The sequence below is a fragment of the Caretta caretta genome, chromosome 2 (genome assembly GCF_965140235.1).
Source record: "Caretta caretta isolate rCarCar2 chromosome 2, rCarCar1.hap1, whole genome shotgun sequence".
Lineage (NCBI taxonomy): Eukaryota > Metazoa > Chordata > Testudines > Cheloniidae > Caretta > Caretta caretta.
This window is the reverse complement of record NC_134207.1, coordinates 226,588,020-226,615,007: the sequence shown is the minus strand read 5'-3', so window position 1 is coordinate 226,615,007 and position 26,988 is coordinate 226,588,020.

The window sequence follows — 26,988 nt, the reverse complement described above, 5'->3', positions numbered from 1 at the left end:
TGAAGTTTGGTTGTTGGCTTTTTTTTTTTTTTTTACAAAGCAGCCTTTGTAACCTTTGGGTGGGCTAGAGTTCACTTCATTGTCCTTCTCCAGTACCTTAAAAAAAAACCCCAATTCCCTCAGAAAATTAGCTGGAGATCCAGAATTCAATCTTTAAGGATCTTCAGCAAGGACTGTCACCTCCCCACATTCAAGGAACTAAAGAAATGAATTTAACTAACAACTTTATAAAAATCTTATGATAAAGAAACAAACTATTATTATTATTAGCTACTTAAAGTTCACAACATAACATGGCTATTTTATAATCCACTTACATTATATAGTTACAGATAAACAAATCTAAACAGGTCAGTCCCCACAAAGAACAGTGAGAACAAACTCAGTTTCCAAAAGCTTAGGTTGAGTTCACCTGAGTCTCAGTTAGTCTTTGATAACCAAATCTATAGTTTGCCGAGTCTAAAACATCTTTCCTCCACTGACTTATAGGAGTCTTCAGTTAGAATCCATGTTGACTCTCACTGTTAGCCAGTTAGCTAATGGACTAGCCAACCATTCAGTTAATATATTTTTTTAAACTGCTACCAAAAAATATAACTAAACTGAGAATAGCAAAATATAAATGACTACTCCATTTAAAGAAAAGTTGATGACTCATACGAGCAGAAACAATTTAACATTCAAAGTATACAATTAAAATAGAAAAAATTATTTTCCCTCCCCATTTCCCCTGGCTCTAATTAACACTGCCCACGCTCCCTGTTGGAGGGTTAACAATATCACTAACCTGCTGGAAAATGCTTCAGTTCAGGACAACTGCCTACTTTCCGCTCCAGGACTCAGCTTTCCCCAGGACTCACCCCGGGCACATAGCCCTTTATAAAGCAGCTGCCCTGGCTGCTCACCCTCATAAAGTCTCACCTCAGCAACAGGGAACCTATAGGAGCATACCCAAAACTACCACACCCAATTCTAGAAGCTTCTGGATGTGAAGGGCTAAATCTGCCTAGTAACAATGACCCAGGCACAACTCACTCCTCCCCCCAGCTTGGATCTCTTAAAGAGATATTTCCCTATTAAGCACACAGGTTACACCTTCACTTCCCCTCTAAATCAGGTTGGGTTTTTAACCAATATGGCCTTCTTCCTCAGCTGCGGCATTGCGGCTTTTTAAGCATCCAGTAAGTTGTTCTTAAATGATTGCCAATTATCCATCACATTTTCTGTGATTAAATTCTTTCTCCCAGATGGTTTGGCTCATAGTTTTCAGGTTTATGAAATTGGCCCTATTAAAGCACCAATTATATATATATCACTGGTCTGGATTTTATTCTACTTGCACATTATAAACATTATGACCACTTGTAGCTAAGCTACCTTTAACTTTTAGTTCTGTGATCAGTTCCTCTTTACCTGTTAAGACAAGGTCCAATAAAGAATTCCCCTGTGTTGGCTGCAGTATTTTTTGAGTTAGGAAACTGTCCTCTATAATGTTTAGAAGTTCCAATGACATTTTAGTCCTGGCAGCATGAGACTGTCAGTGTGTCACTCAAACTGAAATCCCCCATCATCACACAGCCTTTTTCCCTATACACTCGAGACAGGTGCCTAAGGAGGCAATTATCCTGTTCCCTAGTGTGATTTGATGGTCAATAGCAGACACCAACTAATATCTATCTTGTGCTCTATCTGTTAGGACGCTGATCCATAAGTATTCCAGACCATTTTCTTCCAAGTTATCAGTGACTATTTTTGACAGTATACCACTTCCCCTCCTCTTTTGCCTACTCAGTCCTTCCTAAATAAGTTATAACCATTTATTTTAACATTCTAATCATGCATATCATCCCATCGGGTTTCAGTAATACCAACTAGATCAAATTTATGATCAATGACCACCTCGCACCCAGCACTGCTGCAGCCCAGCTCCCAGCTCTGCTGCTGCTCCACACCTGGGGCTTTGCTCCCAGCCTCAGCTTTGGGTGGTTTGGGGGGTGGACAGATGTAAGGGGGCTGGCTTTCAGAACCCCCACTATTAAAAATGTTCCAGCACACCTGGAGCTGTGGAGCTGGCCCTTGTGGCAAGAGCAGTGCACAGAGCGACTGGCTGCCCCTCCCCCTAGGAGCTGCAGGAACATGCCGGTCGGAGCTGGGTAGTGAGCCTGCCAGCCCTGCCAACCCTCCTCTCACACACACACACACCCCCCCGCCCCCGCACGGGTCCCGGGCTGTGCGCTGCTGCCCGCCTCCCCCTAGCACCGCAGGGGTCCTGGGCCATACACCCCCAGGAGCCACAGCACACACACAGCCCCCCCAGCCCAAGTTTTAGTTAGAAGTATATAGTAAAAGTCATGGACAGGACACAGGCCATGAATTTTTGTTTATTGCCCATGACCTGTCCATGACTTTTACTAATAATACCCGTGACTAAAACAGCATTATTTATAGGCAATTCAAGAATTTCTTCTCTTTGTGTCCTTTATTTCCTTGATTAATTTTGCTCTCAGCAACTTGATTTTGTGCTGAGGATCTTCCCCGCTTTTATCCTCCCCTTTTGCAATTAATTTAACCCCCTTTTGACTACTGTAGCCAGCCTGTCTCCAAGGAGATTGGTTCCCCTTCTACTGAGGTGGAGACTATCCAAACTATTCAATCATTCTCTTTCCACAGAAGGTAGACCAATGTTTCACAGAATCAAGACCCTACACCACTTACCTAGCCAGCATTTTACTTCCAGAATGTTCTGGCTTCTGGCTTCCATCACTCGAGGGTCAGAAAGGATCTCAGAGAAAATCTCTTGGACATGCTTCTTCTTCAGCATACTTCCAAGTTCCCTGATGTCATCTATTATCTGTGAGATAACCCATAACACAGTATCACTAGTGCCAATACGAGCCATCAGCAATGGCTCCTTGTATGTTGACTTCAGAATCCTGTCCACTCTTAAAGTGTCATCTCGTGTCTTGGCTCTGGGAAGGTAGCACACTGTCTTATTGTCTGGCTGTCCCTTGCAGAGTGTTCTTTTGATTCTTCTGAGTATTGAATCTCCAACAAGGATTGTCTGTCTTCCTTGGACAGTTGGAGAATTCTTTGCAAGCAATGGTTGATTTTCTTACTTGTTGGGCAGAGCTGTCATCCACAGGTGTGTCCCAGGCATCTCTCCATTCCCTGGCACCTGCTGGATCTTGAGAGGTATCTTCCATAGTTCCCATGTTGAGGACCTGGTGTTGATTTGAAACTTCTAGCTGTCTGGAATTCCTTCTATTCTCTCTAGTGGCCACAGCATTTCTATCCTCATTTGTCTCTAGTCATGTAGCATGTCACTGTGACCTCTTGCCTCTGCCGGTTATGAACCACCAGGCCTCCTCTCTGACTTTCTCTATCTCCAATTCCTTGGTGGCCAGTCCCATTCTTTCTTGAAGCAGGGATATTTTTGTTTCCCAAACCTAGCTTTCTAGGAATTCCTCAGCTTCTCTGATTCCCAGTAGCATCTCAACTTGCCCCTCCAAAACAAGAATATTTTCCTCCAGTACAGCCACCAACTTGCACTTCATGCACAGGAAATCTCTTCTGGATTTAGGCATGAAAGAGAACATGGCACATCTGGTGCAGATCACCACCACTGTTCCATCACTGGCCATCTTGCTATCACGCATAGTGCTGTACCTGGAAGGAAGGCATCTCACACTCACGCTCCCTCAATTCCTTCTGAAATTCTCCTATTAGCTGCCTCTGTTCACAGCTCTAAAGCTCACCTATCTAGTGACATTTTATACCAAGTCTTCCCTGCTTAGTTCAGCTCAGCTCCACCCCTCATCACCAGGAAGTGATTAACCACTCAGAGACTTCAGGCAGCTGGGCTTTGCACATCTATGGTATTTTCTGCTCTGTCAAAATGTATACCTTAAAGTATACAGACAGATTAACGTGCTGTTGGAATCTTGATTTTTTTTCATTAGCTGAGTCTTGGCAATCTTTAATGTTGCATTTTGTTTGGAACGCTTCCATTTCTCACACACAAAACAAGTCTTCCTCTACACATCAAGAGTAAAAACAAAGAGCAAAATAGACATGATTATCCTCCTCTGGGAACTGTCATATGGAATATTACAAAACTTCACACTCATCTGTTTTCAGTTGGCCTGCATTTGCTCAGAGCCTTTGATAGGGGCCATCATTTATACCTAGAGAGAAAAAACTAGCTCAGTTGTACAAAAAAGGCTTCACACTCCCAGGATTTAAATTGAACTTTTTCTCATCATAGATATATCTCCTTAGAAAGATATCCTCGGCCTAACCACGCTGTAAGTGGTACCCAGGAATAAATAGATAAAAGTCACTTAAATTAGAGCTTTATCTAGTGATACCAGCTAGTTTTTTCTGCATGAAGGACCCCAGTAGGTGTACAAGGACTGATGTAACAACCTTATCCTGGAAAGCTTTGTCAATGCTCATTTAACTGAAATTGCTCCACGTTTAACAACCTGTTATTTTTTATTATTATTATTTTAAGTTGTTTGTGAAGTATGCTGGTTGTTTTAAGTTATTTGTGAAGTAGGACTATGACGGCTGTCCCTTGGGAGGCTCGTGAGAATGTAGCATCTATTTCATAGAGGCCAGCTATTGGATTACTGCAGTAATCCATATGTGGGACTACACCTGAAATGCATTCAGAAACTAAAGCAGTGACTAGAGCTGGTTGGGAAAATGTCAAATAAACTTCTTTCAGCAGAATTTGCCAATTTGTTGAAACCAAAATACTTCTAGGGACTATCAATTTGGACAAAACTCCACCAAAAACCAGGCAGGTTTCTGACAGAGCCATGCCTAACAGACAGGTTTTATACATTGCGCCATTTCCTGCCAGCTCACTTGATGGGCTGCTGCTAAGCCTGGGCTTCCAGGCTCCAAGTTCCTCGACAGGCTGTAATCCAGGGCTTCCAGGCTCTGAGACAGCCCACCAGGTGGCCTGCCTCAGAGCCAGGGCCGTCAGTAGAGCTAGGCAGAGATCAATAATTGCATTTAATGGGGAATTTCTATGGTTTTGGTTTTCATTCCAAATCAGAACTAAATCAAATTTTGAAATCTCAAAACCCTCTTCAAAATGGAATTACTACTCTCTGCCCAGCCCTAGCCACAACAAAAGTGGCAGCCCACTGGTTAAAGAGTATATCTCACCAGCAGCACATAACCCAGTGGTCCATGATCTTCACTAGCTGACTGTTGGTTTTTGGATGGAATTTACAACTAGGTGCCCAACTGTCAGGCACCTGCAATGGGAGTTAAGTGACTTACTCACTTAGGCACCTAGTGGGGTTTACAAACATGCCTAATGTCATGTTTAGGCATCTAATGACCTTTTTAAACCTGATGGCTGGTGGCCATTTGAGACACTCTCTTTCCTTACACCATACTACAGCAGCTGAAGTCAGCAGAAAGGCTCAGGCTGGATCTGTTGACTTTTAGGGTACACTGCAAAGAACAACCATTTGCAGGGCTTAGGGGAACGGCTCAGGGTTTAGGTGGGTTATGGTATCTGAATGGCTGTTTTGTAACTGTGGGCTTGTGTTGCTGGGTGGGAATCCTTAATAGGGATTGTTTTTAAATAATTGTTCAGGCATCTAGAGTTGGACATAACCCTAATCTTTTGGTATTTGAAACAAAAATCAAGTAAATATGCTAGTGATTAAAAATTTTGAATAAATATTCATATGGAGCATATATAGATGTTCAGAAAATGGTTTGACAAAACTTTGGCTTCATCCTTTTGGTCTAACTGCTCAGGCAATTTCCTCCAGTTGTGCATGCAACAATACTTGTAACTGACACAGCTCCAAGTCCACTAATCCATGCATATCGTTCTAGAAAATGTACTGATCTACAGTTCTCCCCCATGTGAAAAGTGAAGGAGCATAAATGAGGTGATGGCAAAAGAAAAAAAAAAGAGGGCAGTTACCAAGTTCCTTGGACTATTCCAAAAGTTTAAAAAAGTGAGGTGGAGGGGCCCTGGGCCCATCCTCCTGGTGTTATGCAAGAGACAAGAGAAATACAAGACTGATGGAATTATTGTTACTGATTTGGAACTATTTTGGCTGAAGGGAATTGTGCATTCAGTGAGGTCATCTCTGAGAGACAGCAATAGCTGGCAATTAAAACTGTGAAGGAAGAGGAATGGTTTTAAACAGAAACATCTCTGATGGATAAATTGTGGGTGTACTGAGGTTCCAGCACGTAACAGCGACTGGAGCCAGTCTCCCACAGCTAAGAATAATAGGTCAAATTTATGCCTGTGGAAACTTCATGAGAGTTGGGCCAAAGATGACATTGGCTCAGTGAGTTAAGAAAAAAGGGGAAATAGAGGATGTGCTTACTTTGTTTTGAGTGCCAAAAAACACACCGGCTGCATGGGTGAGGAGTCTGATGAAGTGGGACTCTGGCCAAACTACGGAACAGCAGGAGGTGCTAGACCAATATTATCCCCAACAAGCAAGTAGGCAGGAAGAAGGAAGAGAGGGACAGGGAGTTAGAGGAGCCCTCTTTTTCTCCATCCTCTCCTCACCAGCCAGAGTAGCTAGTCACATAAGAACATATTGGATCAGATCCTGAATGCGCCTCCTCTCCTGAATGCGCCTCCCTGCTCTGCTTCTCTGCCCACCCCCCACTTCCCACGAATTAGCTGTTCGCGCGGGAAGCCTGGGAAGACTGAGAAGCAAGCGACGGCTTTGCGCTCAGGCCCAGGGAGGCGGAGGTGAGCTGGGGCGGGAAGCAGTTCCTCTGTGCTCCCCCCCCCCCAGTTACCTGCTGCAGCGCTGGCAGCCCTCCTCATGCTCCCCTGCCCCAGCTCACCTCTGCTCCACCTCTCTGAGCCTGAGCGTGAAGCTGCCACTTGCTTTTCTGCCCTCCCAGGCTTCCCACGTGAACAGCTGATTTGCGGGAAGCTGGGGGTGGGGGCGGAGAAGCAGAGGGGGGCGGAGTGTAACTTGGGGCAGAGGTGAGCTGGCGCCAGAGGCAGGGAGCTGCCAGTGGGTGCTCTGCACCCAACAGATTTTCCCCGTGGGTGCTCCAGTCTTGGAGCACCCATGGAGTTGGCACCTAAGGCGCCACTTTTGGCCGGTTGTTAAATTTAGAAGCCCTTTTAGAACCGGTTGTCCCTCGCGAACCAGCTCCAGCTCACCACTGCTTCAGAGGGAATGAACAGAACAGGGTAATTATTGAGTCTTTCATCCCTTGGCAGTCAGAGGTTTAGGGACACCCTGGGAATGTAGTTGCATCCCTGACCATCTTGGCTAATAGCCATTGAGAAACCTACCCTCCATCAACTTATCTAATTCTTTTTTGAACCCAGTTACACTTTTGGCCCTCACAACATCCCCTGACAACTTGTTCCACAGGTTGACTGTGTCTTGTGTGAAGAAGTACGTCCTTTTGTTTGTTTTAAACCCACTGCCTATTAATGTCATTGGGTAACCCTGGGTGAAGGGGTAAATAACACTTCCTTATTCACTTGCTCCACACCATTCATGATTTTATAGACCTCTATTATATCCCCCTTAGTCATCTCTTTTTCAAGCTGAAAAGTCCCAGTCTTTTTAATCTCTCCTCATATGAAAGTAGTTCCATATCCCTAATAATTTTGTTGCCATTGTCTGTACCTTTTCCAATTCTAATATATCTTTTTCCCGATGGGGCAACCAGAACTGCACACAGTATTCAAGGTTTGGGGGTACCATGGATTTATATAGTGGCATTATTATCTATCTGTCTTATTACCTATCCCTTTCTTAATGCTTACTAACATCCTGTTAGCTTTTTTGACTGCCACTGCACAATGAGCAGATGTTTTTCAGATGACTATCCACGATGACTCGAAGATCTCTTTTTTGATCATCATTTTGTATGGATAGTTGGGGAAATGTTTTTCTAATATGTATTACTTTGCATTAATCAACATTCTATTTAATTTGCCATTTTGTGGCCCAGTAACCCAGTTTTGTGAGATCCCTTTGTGACTCTTCACAGTCAGCTTTGGACTTACCTATCTCGAGTAATTTTGAATCCTCTGCAAATTTTGCCACCTCACTGTTTACCCCTTTTTTCAGATCATTTATGAATATGTTGAACAGCCCTGGTCCCAGTATAGGTCCCTGGGGGACACCACTATTTACCTCTCTCCATTCTGAAAATTGATAATTTATTCCTACCCTTTGTTTCCTCTCTTTTAACAAGTTAGTGATCTGTGAGAGGATCTTCCCTCTTGTCCCACAACTGCTTACTTTGCTTACGAGCCTTTGGTGAGAGACTTGTCCACATGTTTGTTGACCTCCTCAAAGAATTCTAATAGATTGGAGAGGCATGACTTTCCATTACAAAAGCCGGGGTGACTCTTCCCCAACAAGAGAATTGTGTTCATTTAAGTGTCTGGTTATTCTCTTCTTTACTATAGTTTCAACTAATTTGCCTGGTACTGAAGTTAGGCTTACTAACCTGTAATTGCCAGAATCACCGCTGGAATTTTTTTTAAAAATTGGCATCACATTAGCTATTCTCCAGTCAGCTGGTACAGAAGCTGATTTAAATGATGTGTTACATACCGCAGTTAGTCATTCTGCAAATTTCATATTCTTCATATTTGAGTTACTTGAGAACTCATATTTGGCTAATGGTTTCATGTTTGAATGCCTTCACATGCAAGGGGAGAGTAAACCACTTCACCAAAAGAAGTGAAATAACTTACTTCTCCCTCAAACCCAGGATAAAACAGGGGAGAAATCGTGAATGAATACAATTAATTCTCTGGCCTGATCTTGAAGCAGTACAACTACATACCACATCTGAGACACGTTGTGAGGTTACCATCTCTAGGCTATAATGTCTCACCCACCACTGCCAGTGCCCAACTATACTAATCATTACCCATTGCTCCATTCCTCAACCACAGCATCATAAGGTTAAAACAGACAAGGGAGAGTACTATATAAAGACAAGGTGCTGTGACCTGTTTAATACTTTGCTACTGGAGTGTCTTAAAATAAATAATGTGATCAAGCCATCTTTACTATAACACTATTTGAAAACAGAGAGAATCCATTTAAGGATTCCCCTAGTGGGCCAGGAATTACTCTATGAAGACATATAATGCTGTATTTGGTGGAAGGATTGGTATATAATAAAGTTTCTATCTTTAAAAATGCATTGCCCCTTCAGGTCATTTTTTGTTTGTCTTTGTTTTGGAGATTTGTTTTGTTGCTTTCTTATGTGAAGGGGTTGTTCCTCAGATCTGATGAGAGCTGAAAAGCAATTTTTTAAAATAAATGTTGGTTCCAAAATTAGTCTGAGGATTCAGTTAACACCTACTAACCTAGTACTTTGTATTGAGAAATTCCACCTGGGGTAAGCAATAGGTACGAAAGCCTTTGATTGCAGTTACTGAGGAATGCTCAAAGTTGGGATAATCAACCTATTAGGCATTATGTTTACAGAATGGTAGAATGGGGACTTTAAGAAAGAATTCTCTGGAGATTCTCTGAGCTCCCTATTCGAAGTGTACGACAAAATGTCCAAGCCAAGGACACTGAAGAAGTGCAGGGAAGTGGCAAGGTGTCTGACATACTGGAAAGTCAGAAGTACAGAATGGAATGTAAGAAAGGAGAAAAGGACTGCCCCATGACGCAGCACTAGTGACAATTCACAGTGTGTCTGGAGACAGCACATCCCTGACGTCTCGCTGCTAGAAGATACAGTAATGGTGACATGAAGTAGAATCCTGGCACCAAGGGCCTGATCCAATTCCCATTAAAGGCAGTGGGAGGACTAGCTCTCCTACTGAATATGGTATATTTCACAGTCCCACATCTTATTATTTGTGCATGCAAACAAATGACAATAGCTTCTCCCAGAAAGGAAGAGGATAAAAAAAACAGTGTAAAAATCAGGTTGCTATGTGAAGTAGTAGTTGCCACATAAACCTCTGCCCTTATAGAAACACATTCAGGTCAGTGCCACAACTCAGGGATACCATGTGAAGTAAGTGGCAGGAATAGCAGTACATATGTCACATTTATCATGGAGGTTTAATAAAGTGGTTTTCATAGAGGTTGTACTTTGTTTTGAAGTTATTCATTGTTCAATATGTACAATACTGTGACGTTTCTCAGGGTGCCCAGGACTGTGAATCACCTTGCTACTCTCCGGCCTCAAGCGAGAGGGAGAATTACTTGTGCTTAACATGGCGCCATCATCCTGACATCTCCAGTTAGCCACCCAAACAATCTCCTCTGGGCTATGCCAGTCCTTACTTTGCCTTGTAGGTTAACAATAGGTGCATCCCAGTCCCTGACCCTTTTGAAGTATCCCCCTATAGTATTCAGTCCCTTATCCACTGAATACCCACAGTTTGCAAATTAATTTCAGTTCTGCAGTTTCTCGTTGGAGTCTGGTTTTGATTTTTTTTGTTGAAGAATTGCCACTTTTAAGTGTGTTATTGAATGTCCAGGGAGATTGAAGCGTTCTCCTACTGGTTTTCGAATGTTATAATTCTTGATGTCTGATTTGTGTCCATTTATTCTTTTGGCGTAGAGACTGTCCAGTTCGGCCAATGTACATGGCAGAGGGGCAGCATTCAAAAACCAGTAGGAGAACACTTCAATCTCCCTGGACGCTTCAAAAACAGACTTAAAAAAAAAATTTGCAAACTGGACACCATCAAATTAGGCCTGAATAAAGACTGGGAGTGGATGGGTAACTACAAAAACTAATTTCCCTCTGCTGATACTCACACCTTCTTGTCAACTGTTTGAAATGGGCCACCATGATTGCATTGGCCTCATTAGCACTACAAAAGTGCTCCCTCCCTTGGTATTCACCCCTTCTTGTCAACTGTTGAGAATAAGCCACTTCCACCTTAATTGAATTGGCACGTTAGCACTGACCCCCTACACACACACACTTGGTAAGGCAACACCCATCTTTTCATGTACTGTGTAGTTATACCTGCTCACTGTATTTTCCACTCCATACCTGCTCACTGTATTTTCCACTCCATACATCTGATGAAGTGGGTTTTAGCCCATGTCAAGGTTCCTCCCCACTCTGAACTCTAGGGTACAGATGTGGGGACCTGCATGAAAACCTTCTACGCTTACTTTTACCAGCTTAGGTTAAAACTTCCCCAAGGTACAAATTAATTTTATCTTTTGTCCTTGGAATAACCACTGCCACCACCAAACTCTAACTGGGTTTACTGGGAAATGTAGTTTGGACACATCTTTCCCCCCCAAAATCCTCCCAACCCTTGCACCCCACTTCCTGGGAAAGGTTTGGTAAAAATCCTCACCAATTTGCATAGGTGACCATAGACCCAAACCCTTGGATCTGAGAACAATGAAAAAGCATTCAGTTTTCTTACAAGAAGACTTTTAATAGAAATAGAAGTAAATAGGAGTAAAGGAATCACCCCTGTAAAATCAGGATGGTAGGTACCTTACAGGGTAATTAGATTCAAAACATAGAGAATCCCTCTAGGCAAAACCTTAAGTTACAAAAAAGACACACAGACAGAAATAGTCATTCTATTCAGCACAATTCTTTTCTCAGCCATTTAAAGTAATCATAATCTAACGCATATCTAGCTAGATTACTTACTAAAAGTTCTAAAACTCCATTCCTGTTCTATCCCCAGCAAAGCAGCATACAGACAGAGAGACACAGACCCATTTGTTTCTCTCCCTCCTCCCAGCTTTTGAAAGTATCTTGTCTCCTCATTGGTCATTTTGGTCAGGTGCCAGCGAGGTTACCTTTAGCTTCTTAACCCTTTACAGCTGAGAGGATTTTTCCTCTGGCCAGGAGGGATTTTAAAGGGGTTTACCCTTCCCTTTATATTTATGACAGCCCACGAAAGTTTATGCCCAAATACATTTGTTAGTCTCTAAGGTGCCACAAAGACTCCTCATTGTTTTTGCTGATACAGACTAACACAGCTACCCTGAAACCTGTTACAGAATAGTGAACCCTTTGCTAGCTGACACCAATGGGCCTCTGTGTCACAAATACATATATGGCAGATCAGATGGTTAGTGTCCACCCTGTCTACCCAGCCCCACCAACAACAGTGTAATTGTTTCCCCTTTAGATACCTCACAAAATTAGCAGAACACACCCCTTAAAAAAACAGTGTGTTGCTTGCAATGGTAAAAAGGGCTACCAAGTTAAGTTTTACTGAGACACTGCTTTTATTATAAGCACTACAAGTATTACATTATATAGCTAAAATGAAAATGTAAAGAAAACCATTAACATAAGGATTCTGTTATTAAATGCAATCAACATTCCGTCAAATTAGTTTTATTGTAGGTTTCTATAAAGGCTAAAAGTTCAGAAAAGCTGCTTAAATATTGGTATTGAAATGAAGTGTGGCATCTATTCCAGCAGAATTTGAAAGTGACTGTAGAGGATCAGATAACTCAAGGATTTGGGAATTTGGATACAGAGCCTTTTGCCTCTCAGGTCATTGATTCAGATCCAGCCCTAGTCATTGCACTCTGATAGATGTTTCCATCTGAGGGCTGCATAGTTGCCACACTTGTTAACAATCTCCATAGAGAGTCCAAAGAGTGAGTGGGAATGAAGACTAAATTGAGCTCCTAAAGGTGTCCCTCTTTCAGAACTGATTGCTGACGTATTGCAGCCAGTCATAGATGGAGGGATGATGTTGCAATACTTGAACAGCTGCTGCCTGTTCTGTCTATGTTCTCTAGCTAATTAGGCTTCGTTCTCCAGGGCTGTCATAGGCAGGTACATTGTCTTTTTTAAAATTTTTGAATAAAAATCACAGACATTTTTACATTGCTTCAAAATTACACTATGCAAGTGTTGCTAGCATATGAAGGAACAGGCACTTCTGTATGCCTAATAGCAAGATGTCTTTCAACTTTAGGAGACCTAAAGTAGAATTTCTCCATGTTAAAATGAGGAAACCTAGCAGGAGAGATTAAAAAGCATCTACTCAGTAAGAAATACCAGGAGTCATCACCATCTGGCCAGATCCAATTATTATACAATCAAGGAATCTCCTGCTAGCAGCACGACAGGGAAAATTCTTAAGAGGGCCGTTCTTTACCATTTATAACCACAGCAGGGAATAAGTGTGATATACAATTGGCATTGTGTGCCAAATCCGGAAGTGCATACTTTGGTTTAGATACATTCATTATGCCAGATCGAGAGAGATACATCTGTGTAGAGTAACGTACTTTAATGAAGAAAAACAGCAGATTTTCCAAGTTTGATTGGGGCACATGAACCATGCACAGCATTTTACCCCCCTTAAATTGATCACAAGAGCTCCTAATGTCAACTTTGCTGTAAACTGTTTCTTTCAAACAAGAGAAGCTTCACTGTTTGTAGGAGTTTCCTGCAAAATGAGTTGTGGCATGCTGGCCCTTCGACCCCATCCATTCCACATGAATTTCAGAAACTCTTATTTTAATTCCATCCCATTAGTATCAGACAAATTTTCACATGGAGCAGAATGGCTGCAAAAATACCACACTATGAAAATGTCTAGTTGTCAACATTTATCCAGCATCTGGCGTGATAATTTTGGAAGCACAGGAACAGTAGACCCACCTACGAACATATTTTCAGTGGCAGCTTGAGTGTGGATGGATAAGGAGAAAAGAATGACTGTTGCTCTTTAAGTTGCCAGAATATTTTTCATAAACTGAAGCCTGCAGAACAAAGCAGAAGAAGAAAGGCACAGTCCATCCGTATATTTGATAACACCTATCTCAAAACAAGGGCTTATTGTATTGGTACTACTACAACACTGTAATAAACAGCTCTGAAATTATTCAGATTTTTTACATTGAGTGCTTCATCTGACATCGTTTGATTGTGTCAGCCTGATGTTGTAATTTGTTTAATAGATTTCATTCTATTATGATACCAAGTTAAAAGCCTTCAAAATTATAATCCTTTCCCATTTAGAAATACAGTGCCTTGCACCCAACAGCAGCCTTTCTAGCTATCATTCCTTCCCTCTCCAGACAGACGTCACCTCTGCTGTAAAAGGCTGCTAGTATAGTAATTCTATTGCCTTCCCACTCAGATAAACACTACATAAAGCAGCAGTGTTTTTGTCATAAGCTAATTGAATATTCAAAAAGCCAAAATTGCTTCAAATTGCAACCTCCACACTTGAACTGTGTTTTAAGGAAGCAAATTAAGGTCAAACAGACAAAATCCAGATGACTCAAAAGCAAGTTGGAGCCAGCAGTGTGACAGGTCATTGAATTTTAAATCCTCATCAGATTTTCCTAGAATTATAACAAGTTCTAGGAAAAGAGTTTGGTACAGTCAGTATGGTAGAACTGGATTTATATTGCCAGCTGATATGCTCATAAATACAATTCAAAGGCTAAAATTTTCAAAAACACCTTCATGACTTCGGACCCTACGTCTAATTGAAAATCAGTGGAACTTGGCTGTTTTTGAAAAATTTGCCTAAAATCTTTAGTGGTGATCAATTTCATCATATCCTTGTATGGTCCCCTGTGCATCCACGCTCAGCAGTTATAGCTGACTGGAGTTAGACAGCTCTTGGTCCCTGCGGGTTCTACTATGGAAAGAATCTGGGAACTGATCTTTTTGCACAAGGTTTCTAAGTTGCAGAAGTCCCTTCCAAAAGCGGTTCACTGTGGTCGATTTGGAGACTAGTGAAAGCTGTTATTTCAGTTAGTCTTTACTACTATTACACTTTTGTGTTCTTTCCCCTTGCTTTTATGTCTGCTGCACATCTGCTATAGGGTTTGACCTGCATTGCATTGCTATTTTAGCTTTTTTTTTTCTTTAAATGTTTGGCATCATTTTTATTGTAAAAGGCTTAGACACCATGCAATAGCTGCCTTGCTTGTGAAATATGAGGTGAGATATTATGTGGGAGAGCAATACTAGGTTTGGAAACAGAATTGGACTCTGTGTCCTGGTAGTCTCCATTGGCCTAGGTAGGAGACATGATGTGGTGGGTAACTCATTCTCCCTAGGAAGGATTGTCATGGGCCCATTCATGTTTCTCCAAACCAATTGAAATGTCCTGAGACGTTCAGGATCAGTTCAATAATCTGGACTGCTGTTTGGGCCAGTTTTTTTCTGAACTGGTTCTGCTATCTCTGTGGGCCAGTCCTGAAACCAACGATTATAAGGAATCCCAATAATATCCTTTGCTTATGTTATATGTATTTGAAATTACAAAATATGGAGAGGAAAATGAAAATGCTTATCCTTGTTTAGACCCGGCAGTCCTTCCTTCTCCCTTCCCTCTACAAGTGCAGCAGGTGCTTAAAGAACAATAATTTAAAAAAAAAAGCACATCCTTCTCTTGGTAGGATAGAACGCTCAGCTTTCCAGCCTCTATCCACAAACTCTTTCTGCCCTTCACTAGACCTGGGCTAAATAGAAGCAAGTTGCTGTCTCTCTGCTACAGATGCATTCTGCTTTTGCACTTACATAATAGCCAAAGAAGTGTCACTTCTGCTGTCTCCAGACAACAGAGAAGAAGATGAATGGGGTCAGGGTGAAATCTAGATAGGGTAAGAAAAGAGAAGGATGGCATATGTCAAATAGGAAAAGGAGTGCAAAGACTTCGACGTGGTTCAGCTGAGCATGAGTAAGTAATGAAGTCTTTGGGTATTTCCCTAAACTTTTTGAGATTCATGCGTGGGAGAAAAGAAAGAATCAAAGCCTTGATTGTTGGTTGGGAAAGGATTGCAAATACCAGAGCTGAGTGTCAAAGCTCTCAGAGATTACCAAGACTATCAGCTCAACAATCAATACATATCTTGTTCTTCAGCAGCAGGGAAAGACAGAAAAAAATCAACTCTTATCCAGCTTCTTAGCACACATACAATTTCAGAAAATGCTCTCCCTCAAAACCAGAAAATTGTACTGAGAGAAATTATTTTTGATTCCCCATTCCTTCTGTTAGCACAGTGTTTTGAGTCTGACAGACAGGAGTAGCATGTTTAGACTAAAACACATATGTTAAATGGGTCCCCAGAATCTCTCCCCTATTTTATGTCACTGAGTAAGTCAAGGAGCAGAACACACAGGTGAAATGTAGCTTAATCCTTCAGTATTTTCCCTCTTCTTTTGGAATTCAAAGATATGGCGAATTGGGAGGTCAAAAATCTCAGAGAGTGAGGCTGTCCTTCAAGTAATTTGAAATCATGAGAAAAATGCTTTCACAAGCAACAGATCACAAAGCTCAAGTAATTATTAATTAGAGATAATTCACATATTTCAATATATTTGTGAGTTATCCTCCTAACTGCATAAATTAGGTACATAAAAATATTGAATAACTTCCTTCTCTCTGTTTTGTAATATTTAGAATGTAAGCTCTTCAGAGCAGGGACTTTGCCTTCTTGTGTTACTAGAAAGCACCTAGACATTGTGTACCATAGCCAAAACAAACGCCTATGAAATAACAACAAAAACTGGGCCCTTAGTGGCTGTAGCTAATTACAACAATGCATTCTACTTTACTGGGGGTGAAGATCAAGAAAAGGGGACTGCTCATTTTATGGGAAAAAGTGTTCAGAACCATTTTTCCCCACTGGAATTGATATGTCCCACGTGACAGGGTGCACAATAGATCTTTTGGTGCTCTCTGAAAAGGACCCTGCAGATCTGTCACGCACCCCTAATAGTGTCCCTAGCTGGAAGTCCTGCTGAACCAAACAGCAGCCTAAGGTTTGGGGGTTAATTTCCAGGCAGGGTTCGCAATCAGTTCAGGAAGGTGGGAGCTAGTAAAGTCCTGCTGAACCTATGTGAGTTCAGTGCCTTAAAGGGAAGTGAGGTTACTCCCAGAGGCAAGGAGGAAGGTAGTTGTGTTGACCTGACTTGACCAGAAGGCAGGTGACAGGAAGTAGAGGAACTAACATATATGGTTTGTATGTTGTAGAAGTTTTGAGCATACATAGAATGTAAACTAGTAATTCTACAACTTAGTTTCCAAATCTACAACATTTATAGAAACACATGATGTAACAAATCTGCAGCTAAATTACATTTCAATTTTTAAGTTTAAGTGTTTTGGGGGATTTAAAAGCCTCCCCCCCTTTTTAGTTTGTAAGTCAAGGGGGACTTTTCTGCTGTCCGTTTTGCACCTGTGTGACACATTTGCACAGGGAGTATGTGGAATATTGTAGACTAAAATATATATTGACATATTATAAAAACTAGTTTGTTAGTCACAGGAAAGTTTAACTCCACACATCTCAGTTCTACAAAGCTTTCATGTTCCCCAGAAACTCCCTTGCCTCTGGTTGATGAGACAGTATTGCAGACTAATTACACCTCGAAAATATATATGTAATTTACATAGAGGCAAAATCTGGAAAGATGATACAGAAGATAAAGAACTCATGGCTGGCATATTTGAAACTCTGTGTAATCCCCAACATCTCTTAAATCGATGGATAAGATTATTCAGCAATCAGAAAATCTCTAACAGCTGGGAGCTGTCTAAAAATACTGCATTTTCTTTGAGTGAACTGTCAAAGTTGTAGAATTAATAATAAGACATGCTAGATGTATTTCTTTTAAGTCCTTGGCCAATTTAATAAACATCTGACATGGGTACTAGTACTGGGTTTATTTTGTTTTACATTTGAGCTATTCTGAAGGAAGGCCTGTCTTGTGACTTTTCAGCTCATTTCAGTCCTTTATGTTAATCAACTGACCAGAAAGAGCAAGAAACATTTCCTTTTCTTATTTCAGTTTGATGTTTCCTATTCTCCATTGTTAGAGTAACAAACCTCAGCATTCTGAAATTTACATGCAATGGTTTATGGAATGTGGATCTTAACTGAATCCAAAATCTTGTTTGACTGCTTCTGCGTAGATAGTTGTTTATCTTCCCTATTGCCATCTGTCATATACTTGAGCCATAACATTTGGAGCCAGACTTGACTCCAAACTTTCCCAATCTTCATGGCTATTTAGATTCAGAATTCTTGCTCATGTTCCTACGTAGTTCCAAAAGCATAAAATGCTCACAGAATAATACTGTGCCTGAAAAAGATTTTCAAATGATTTTAACAGAGTCAAGTGCTCACATCCTAGTCAATGAGATTTGGGGTGTCTAAATCACTCAAACTCCTTTGAAAATGCCAACCAGGAAACATAATGTGGATAAAAACAGTGCTGCAGTCAGATGTTAGGCAAATATTTCCTTCTCATGTCTGGCCATGATGATTACTTCCTCCAGCACACCATCAGTTCCTTTACCATGTGTTGCTGTAGCTGTGTTGGTCCCAGGATATTACTTCACCCGCCTTGTCTCTCTAAGTTAAAAGCTTTCAAAATTATAATCCTTTCCTTTACCATATCATTCATGTACATTTGCAATCTCATTTCTCTATTCAGCTGTTGTTTATCGAGACTAATGATGGGATCCAGTCAGATACAAGAAAATAATTCCCTAAAGGGTTCGCATTGGCAGCCAGTTCTGGTTGAGGATTGCCTGTGAACCTCAAGATGGCATTCTTTATTGGTTTAATAGCTAACAAGATACAGTCCCTAGAATAAACCATGAGGGTGAAGCAAAAATAAATATACATTGGCCTGAGAATAGTGGAGGAATTATAAAACCTTTATTTATTTTACCACCATCGGCCTTAACTCAGAAAGCTAATTAAGCATGTGCCTATCTTTAAGCATGTGTGGAATCCACTGTTAGTGTCATCAGTAGGACTATTATGTTTAAAGCGAGGCATATGCCTAAGTCACTATTGGTATAAGGGTCATACATATTCAGTGAAATTCACCAGTGCTCTGACGCAATTGGCCAGCATTGATGTATTGCTTCAAGCCTGTAGACATGATGGCCTGAAGCCTTTCCAAGTGAACAGTTCTCTATTGCTACCTTCTGGTGAGAGGGAAGAAGAGCAGCCCAGAGCTGCTTTAAGGACAGCAGATGGGCGTGGGCTCCTCTGGGAAGGAAATGCTCTGCTGGCATCTGTTGGAGAGCAAGGGGAATTGACTGAATGGGCCAGGCCTTATTTGCATTCTAGTTATGTGACATCTGGGGGCATTTGGGTTAAAATACAGTTAAATGTTGAGTTTGGGGGCAATAAAATTGTTTGTTGAGAAATACAAGGACAAGACATCAACACTGAGTGTACCTGGGGTTACCTGAGATTGTCTCAGTTGGGTGAAGCAGCCCGGGCAGAGCTAAGGGAGGGAGAGAGAGGAAAAAAGTCCCAACCTTCTGGTGAGAGTTCCTCTCTAGTGGTGAGGACTCTGCAAAGGGTCCTATACAACACTGGTACTTCTCTAAAGAACTGACTTGAGGCTGCTGCAGAATGGTGGACGGCCCAAAGCTGTGGGTGGCTCCAAGGTCATGGACAGTGCTGAGCAGCATTGACAACTTTGAGACAAAGGATGGTTTGGAGCAGCGGTGGCTGGAGCAGAACTGAGGTATCTTGGGCAGAAGCCTACCTACATGACTCTGGTCTGGTGCAGGCCTCACTACCCAGCAATTAAAGATGAAATCACACCAGCTGGCATAGGAGGTAGAGCCTGGAGGCAGCACAATGACCTGCCAGCCTCCTTGGACTTCTGTCACAACCCAATGATCCCCTCCGTCAGGGGGGTCCCCTGGGGAGGCAGATCAGCATTGTATGTTGATAACGCTGTTGCAGGCATTGCAAAGTATTTTGGGCAGGGTTAAAGGTGTGAGTGTAAGTGAAAGGTTCCTTTGCAGGTTGTACAAGGTCGAAGAGGGAGGGGGAGAGAAGAGAATGGGTTAACTCAATGCTTCAGTTCAACCTAAAGATAAGACACTGGCCCCAGTCCAAGGTCACTGCGCTCGAACAAACTCTCTGCAGTTAAGAAGCCTGCTGCTGCGTCCGTATCTCACCCAACCCCAGCTAACTGTGAGAAAAAAGAAACAAGCCGGACAGGACTGCAGAGATTGCAAAAATTAGGAGACAGCAAAGACCAGCGAGGGGGAAAACAAAGTCTTGCATCTCTAAAGCCAGTTTGTTTTGGAAAAGCTGAGAAAGCCACGGAAGGCTGGTTTGAATTGGTACACAGAGCTTGGGGAACAAAGGTGCCAGAAGGAGATACCCCCAAAAGACCCCAGGGACTTAAAAACCTCTCGGGAGCTGAGGCAAATTGGAGATCAAAAGCAGACCCTGGGCGACCTCTGCATGGGACAAGAACTCCCCTCCACCCCTCCCCCTCTTCTTCTTACATTATACCCAGGCTTGGCCAGCCTCGGATAGTGCGGGTGTGAGTATGAAAGTGGATTAGGACTTGGGGCACTAACGCTTTCTTCCTTCCTCTGAGTGACATGGGGAACCCCCCAGCACTCTCCGCTGTTATTTTATTATTTTAAAACTTTAAAACTTAGACCCTTGGCGTGTTCCGTCATCTCCTCCCCTAACCATCCTGCAGCCTCAGCCTGATCACCTGACACCTCAGACAGATTGGTAACTGAAATCTGTCACACTTCTCCAACCCAGGATACCTAAAGTGAGTGGGGAACTGTGGAGGAGGGAAATGGCCAGAATGCACCAGCCACTCAGAGTTGCCAGGATGACCGAGGTTGGGACTATTGTTAAGATCCCCTAGGGGGTGGAGTCTTACCTCATATAATTTGTTGATTAACTACTGGTTTTCCCATGTTTATTCTGTTTGTCCTTCCTTCCCTCCCAACTCCTCGAAATAGACTTCTCTTTGTTTTAAACCCCTCAGCTCAGTACTTGTGAGTAGGGAAGTCTGTGTAAAAAGTCTGTGAAAATTCATAAAATGTCACAATAACCTATAATAATAAATGCTGTTGGGAAAAGGTACACGAAGGAAACAGAAGGACTGAATTAGTCTAAACAAAAAGGCCTGCTGATATAAGAAAAGGATTCTGTTAAGATCATGCCCGGTAAACAAGAAAATAGGGGTCTAGAAGTTAATGAACCAAAACAGGATACTGCGCCTAATGTGTGGACAAAATAATGAAAGAATAGGCTATTCCACCCATCACTCTCTTTTGGGGTCCTTAAAGAAAAAGACCTTGTGGGGGGGGGGAATACAGAAGAACAGATGGAGGCTACATCATAATGGCTAATGCCCCTGCTGTTTCCTAGGACCCCAGGTCTTCAATGTCCTGATCCTGAAAGATGTCCTGACCAGACTGGCCCAGAGAGAAGGACCCAGATGACATTGCCACCCCTACCAGCTCCAGCTCAATCCTAAAATGAAACAGGATTGGAATTTAACAACAGCAACAATCAAGAACCACTCCAGCCCATCTCAACTAACTCCTCTTTTCCCCAAAAGGACAGTTATTACCATCTCTGATACCACTCAGAGACTGCCAAACCAAGGGGGTTCTTCTTCTAAAAACTCTCTCCAGCTAAAGGGAAAGGGAACAAGGGATGTTGTTAAAATGAAGGCATTATTTAATTCTTTACATTTCAAATATTTTAACTGTTTTTCCTTATGCAGGGCTGTCCCTAGGGGTGGGATGGGGCCTGGGACATAGGCACCAAGTTTCTAATCTGCTGGGGGGTGCTCCCCCTGGCTCTGCCCAGGCCCCGCCCCCAGTTCCCCCAAGATCCCACCCCTGTCCTGCTTCTTCCCATCCCCACTCCACCCCACCTCTTCCCTGCTTCTTCCCACCCCTGCCTCACCTCTTCCCTGCCTAGTTCCATCCCCTCCCCCAAGTGCACTGTGCCCTTGCTCCTCTCCCCTCCCACCAGCACCTCCTGACACCGCAAAACATCTGATCCACAGCAGGCGGTAGGTACTGAGAGGGAGGGGAAGGCACTGGGGTGGGGCTCCTCCTCACACCCCTACCCGCCTGTCTGCCTGCCATTCGCCTCCCCGTTCACCTCCTTATCCCGCTCGCCCACCTGCCTCCTGCCTCACCTCCCCATTCACCTCCTCATCCATGTAGTCTATGGATCCTCAGGAAAACCAGCTCCATACTTGTGAATCTTGGGCAAGACAGGCATCCCAGCTGTGCCGCAGCAGCATGGCTCATCCAGCTGATTACCTGTGCAATAACAAGGCTGCTGTGTTCTAATGACATACATTACGGTTGATGTAAAAAGGCAGCGTCAAACCCAGATGGTAGGTTGAATTTTCCAGGCTTTCCAGCTGACTCCCACCTCCTCATGATAAAGCACGGAGCCCCGCAAAGCACAGAGCCCAGGACAGTAGCCCTGATTCACCGTACCCAAGGGACAGTTCTGTCCTTATGTTTAATAAAAGGTGAAAAGGAAGTCTGATAATGTGTTTGTCATGCTACTAAGCAGGCAGAGGTCTCTGTATACCAAACTCTGGGCCTCGTTTAACACTGTTTAATGTTGGACAGTGACTTGGTTATGTTAATAACTTTGGCCAATTTATTCCATCTAAATTAATACAACATACTCAGGTGGTAGATATAGATTCCTAGATTTCTGGGTGGGGGCTCGAGCCAATGATACTTAAGACTTTAAGGAAAATCCTAGAAAACTGAACTCAGCCCTTTCTGCTGGTGCCAACCCTTAGCTGGCGCCAACACCTAGCAGAAGGGTTCCACTTAAACACCTTAAGATGGTATGAGCATGGATGTAAGTTGCAGAAACAGCTCCTGCATCAAGGGAGAGACATGACAATGTCATTCTGGAGCCACCTCAGTCTGTGTACACACAGAATGGGAGGGAGGGATGAGTCAACTGTGTGATCTCTTAGGTTTTAAATTAAAACTAAGAAGAGCTTGTTAAATTGACACAAACATTTTGTAAAATTCCCCCCCATGTGCATTTTTTGTCTTGCTCAAAATTTGAAATGTCAACAGAACAACTGAAATGTTGAATTTTGGCCAACTCTATTACTAATCTGACATATCTACTCAAAAAATGACAATTGCTTGGACACAATCATGCAGAAGTAAATCTAACAACCTAACCCTTCCAATCTCAATTTCTCTGTTTTTTGGAGTCTATAATTTAAAAAGCCCTAGGTAACTAGAAGTTTCTAAAGATGTATTTTGTTAGCATGCACTGTAAAGAAACAGCATGGAAAAAACCAGTATTGTACAAAAACAATAGGAGGAAAAAATCCCTGAAATATCTCATTTAACCTTCTTGATATCCTGAGAAGTTCTCCTAATGGTAGAAACAGAGGCACTGACTTTCTAATTTCCTGGGGTGCTCGACCCTTGCTCTGCCCCAAGCCCCGCCCCCACTCCACCTCTTCCCCCCAAGGCCTCACACCCACCCCATCTCTTCCTGCCCCGTTCGAGCCCCGCGCACACCCCACCTTCGCTCTCCCCCAGCACCTCTTGAATGCCGCTGAACAGCTGATCACCAGCAGGTGGGAGGTGCTGTGGGGGAGGGGGAGGAGCTGATCTGCGGGGCTGCTGGTGGGTGCTGAGCCCCCACTATTTTTTTTCCATGGGTGCTCAAGCCCCAAAGCACCCACAGAGTCAGCACCTATGAGTGGAAAAGGTTTGCAGCCAGTCAGAGGGTTTAGTACACAGATTAAAAGTTATATGTAGTCTATGGATCCTCAGGAAAACCAGCTCCATACTTGTGAATCTTGGGCAAGACAGGCATCCCAGCTGTGCCGCAGCAGCATGGCTCATCCAGCTGGTTACCTGTGCAATAACAAGGCTGCTGTGTTCTAATGACATACATTACGGTTGATGTAAAAAGGCAGCATCAAACCCAGATGGTAGGTTGAATTTTCCAGGCTTGTAATTGAAAAAAAAATCAAACTTAATCTGGAAGTTATTTACAGAGAATAAATATGGGGGAGGTTTTCAAGGGCACAAAAGGTAGGAGTCAGGCCCTATTAAACTCACTGCCCTTTGAAGATCTTCCCTATTGAACCCAAACTGATGCTATTTTTCAAATAAAAGAAGAAAAACTGCTCATGTGGCAGACCAAAGATAAACATACACTTTTTAAAAGTGCTCAAGCATCTAGTTCTAGCTTCTGCCTCAACAGCAACACCTGGATATTTCTCAGAGTGGAGGATTTTTTCTAGGAACTTAGTGTTCTACCTGTGTTTATCATGAAGCACAGAACAAGCATTGTTAACATTCACTTTGAGCAAAAGAGCAGCTTCGATAGGATCTACACTCATTCGACTTTCCTCTGCACTCCAAATACTGTTCATCATGCTCAACACTTGTACCAGTGAGGAGGGCTTTAAACTAGGTTCACCGGGGGAAGGAGACCAAAGCCCTGAGGTAACGGATGCTCAGCGAGTTATCTTAAGTGCCTATACACAAATGCAAGAAGCCTGGGAAACAAGCAGGGAGAACTGGAAGTCCTGGCACAGTCAAGGAATTATGATGTGATTGGAATAACAGAGACTTGGTGGGATAACTCACATGACTGGAGTACTGTCATGGATGGATATAAACTGTTCAGAAAGGACAGGCAAAGCAGAAAGGTGGGGCAGCTGTATTGTATGTAAGAGAGCGGTATAACTGCTCAGAACTCCAGTATGAAACTGCAGGAAAACCTGAGAGTCTCTGGATTAAGTTTAGAAGTGTGAGCAACAAGGGTGATGTCTTGGTGGGAGTCTGCTATAGACCACCAGACCAGGAGGATGAGGTTACTAGATCACAGGCCCTGGTTCTCATGGGGGACTTCAATCACCCCGATATCTGCTGGGCGAGCAATACAGCAGTGCACAGACAATCCAGGAAGTTTTTGGAAAGTGTAGGGGACAATTTCCTGGTGCAAGTGCTGGAGGAACCAACTAGGAGCAGGGCTCTTCTTGACCTGCTGCTCACAAACAGGGAAGAATTAATAGGATAAGCAAAAGTGGATGGGAACCTGGGAGGCAGTGACCATGAGATGGTTGAGTTCAGGATCCTGATACAAGGAAGAAAGGAGAGCAGCAGAATATGGACCCTGGACTTCAGAAAAGCAGACTTTGACTCCCTCAGGGAACTGTTGGGCAGGATCCCCTGGGAGAATAACATGAGGGGGAAAGGAGTCCCGGAGAGCTGGTTGTGTTTGAAAGAATCCTTATTGAGGGTGCAGGAACAAACCATCCAGATGTGCAGATATATTAGGCGACCAGCTTGGCTTAACAGTGAAATCCTTGCTGATCTTAAACACAAAAGAGAATCTTACCAGAAGTGGAAGATTGGACAAGTGACCAGGGAGGAGTATAATATTATTGCTCAGGCATGCAGGAGTGAAATCAGGAAGGCCAAATCACACTTGGAGTTGCAGCTAGCAAGGGATGTTAAAAGTAACAAGAAGGGTTTCTTCAAGTATGTTAGCAGCAAGAAGAAGGTCAAGGAAAGTGTGGGCCCCTTACTGAATGGGGTAGGCAACCTAGTGACAGAAGGTGTGGAAAAAGCTAATGTACTCTATGCTTTTTTTGCCTCTGTCTTCACGAACAAGGTCAGCTTCCAGACTACTGCACTGGGCAGCACAGCATGGGGAGGAGGTGACCAGCCCTCTGTGGAGAAAGAAGTGGTTCGGGACTATTTAGAAAAGCTGGACAAGCACAAGTCCATGGGACCAGATGTGCTGCATCCGAGGGTGCTAAAAGAGTTGGCAGAGGTGACTGTAGAGCCATTGGCCATTATCTTTGAAAACTCATGGCGATCGGGGGAAGTCCCCGACAACTGGAAAAAGGCTAATGTAGTGCCCATCTTTAAAAAAGGGAAGAAGGAGGATCCGGGGAACTACAGGCCAGTCAGCCTCACCTCAGTCCCTGGAAAAATCATGGAGCAGGTCCTCAAGGAATCAATTCTGAAGCACTTAGAGGAGAGGAAAGTGATCAGGAACAGTCAGCATGGATTCACCAAGGACAAGTCATGCCTGACCAACCTAATTGCCTTCTATGACGAGATAACTGGCTCTGTGGATGAGGGGAAAGCAGTGGACGTGTTGTTCCTTGACTTTAGCAAAGCTTTTGACACAGTCTCCCACAGTATTCTTGCCAGTAAGTTAAAGAAGTATGGGCTGGATGAATGGACTATAAGGTGGATAGAAAGCTGGCTAGATCATCGGGCTCAACGTGTAGTGATCAATGGCTCCATGTCTAGTTGGCAGCCGGTATCAAGGGGAGTGCCCCAAGGGTCGGTCCTGGGGCCGGTTTTGTTCAATATTTTCATAAATGATCTGGAGGATGGCGTGGATTGCACCCTCAGCAAGTTTGCAGAGGACACTAAACTGGGAGGAGAGATAGATACGCTGAAGGGTAGGGATAGGATACAGAGGGCCCTTGACAAATTAGAGGATTGGGCCAAAAGAAATCTGATGAGGTTCAACAAGGACAAGTGCAGAGTCCGGCACTTAGGACGGAAGAATCCTATGCACTGCTACAGACTAGGGACCGAATGGCTCGGCAGCAGTTCTGCAGAAAAGGACCTAGGGGTTACAGTGGATGAGAAGCTGAATATGAGTCAACAGTGTGCCCTTGTTGCCAAGAAAGCTAATGGCATTTGGGGCTGTTTAAGTAGGAGCATTGCCAGCAATTGAGGGATGTGATCATTCCCCTCTATTTGGCATTGGTGAGGCCTCATCTGGAGTACTGTGTCCAGTTTTGGGCCCCACAATTCAAGAAGGATGTGGAAAAATTGGAAAGAGTCCAGCAGAGGGCAACAAAAATGATTAGGGGCTGGAGCACATGACTTATGAGGAGAGGCTGAAGGAACTGGGATTATTTAGTCTGCAAAAGAGAAGAATGGCGGGGAGAGGGGGATTTGATAGCTGCTTTCAACTGCCTGAAAGGGGGTTCCAAACAGGTTGGATCTAGACTGTTCTCAGTGGTAGCAGATGACAGAACAAGGAATAATGGTCTCAAGTTGCAGTGGGGGAGATTTAGGTTGGATATTAGGAAAAACTTTTTCACTAGGAGGGTGGTGAAGCACTGGAAAGGGTTACTAGGGAGGTGGTGGAATCTTCTTCCTTAGAGGTTTTTAAGGTCAGGCTTGAGAAAGCCCTGGCTGGGATGATTAAGTTGGGG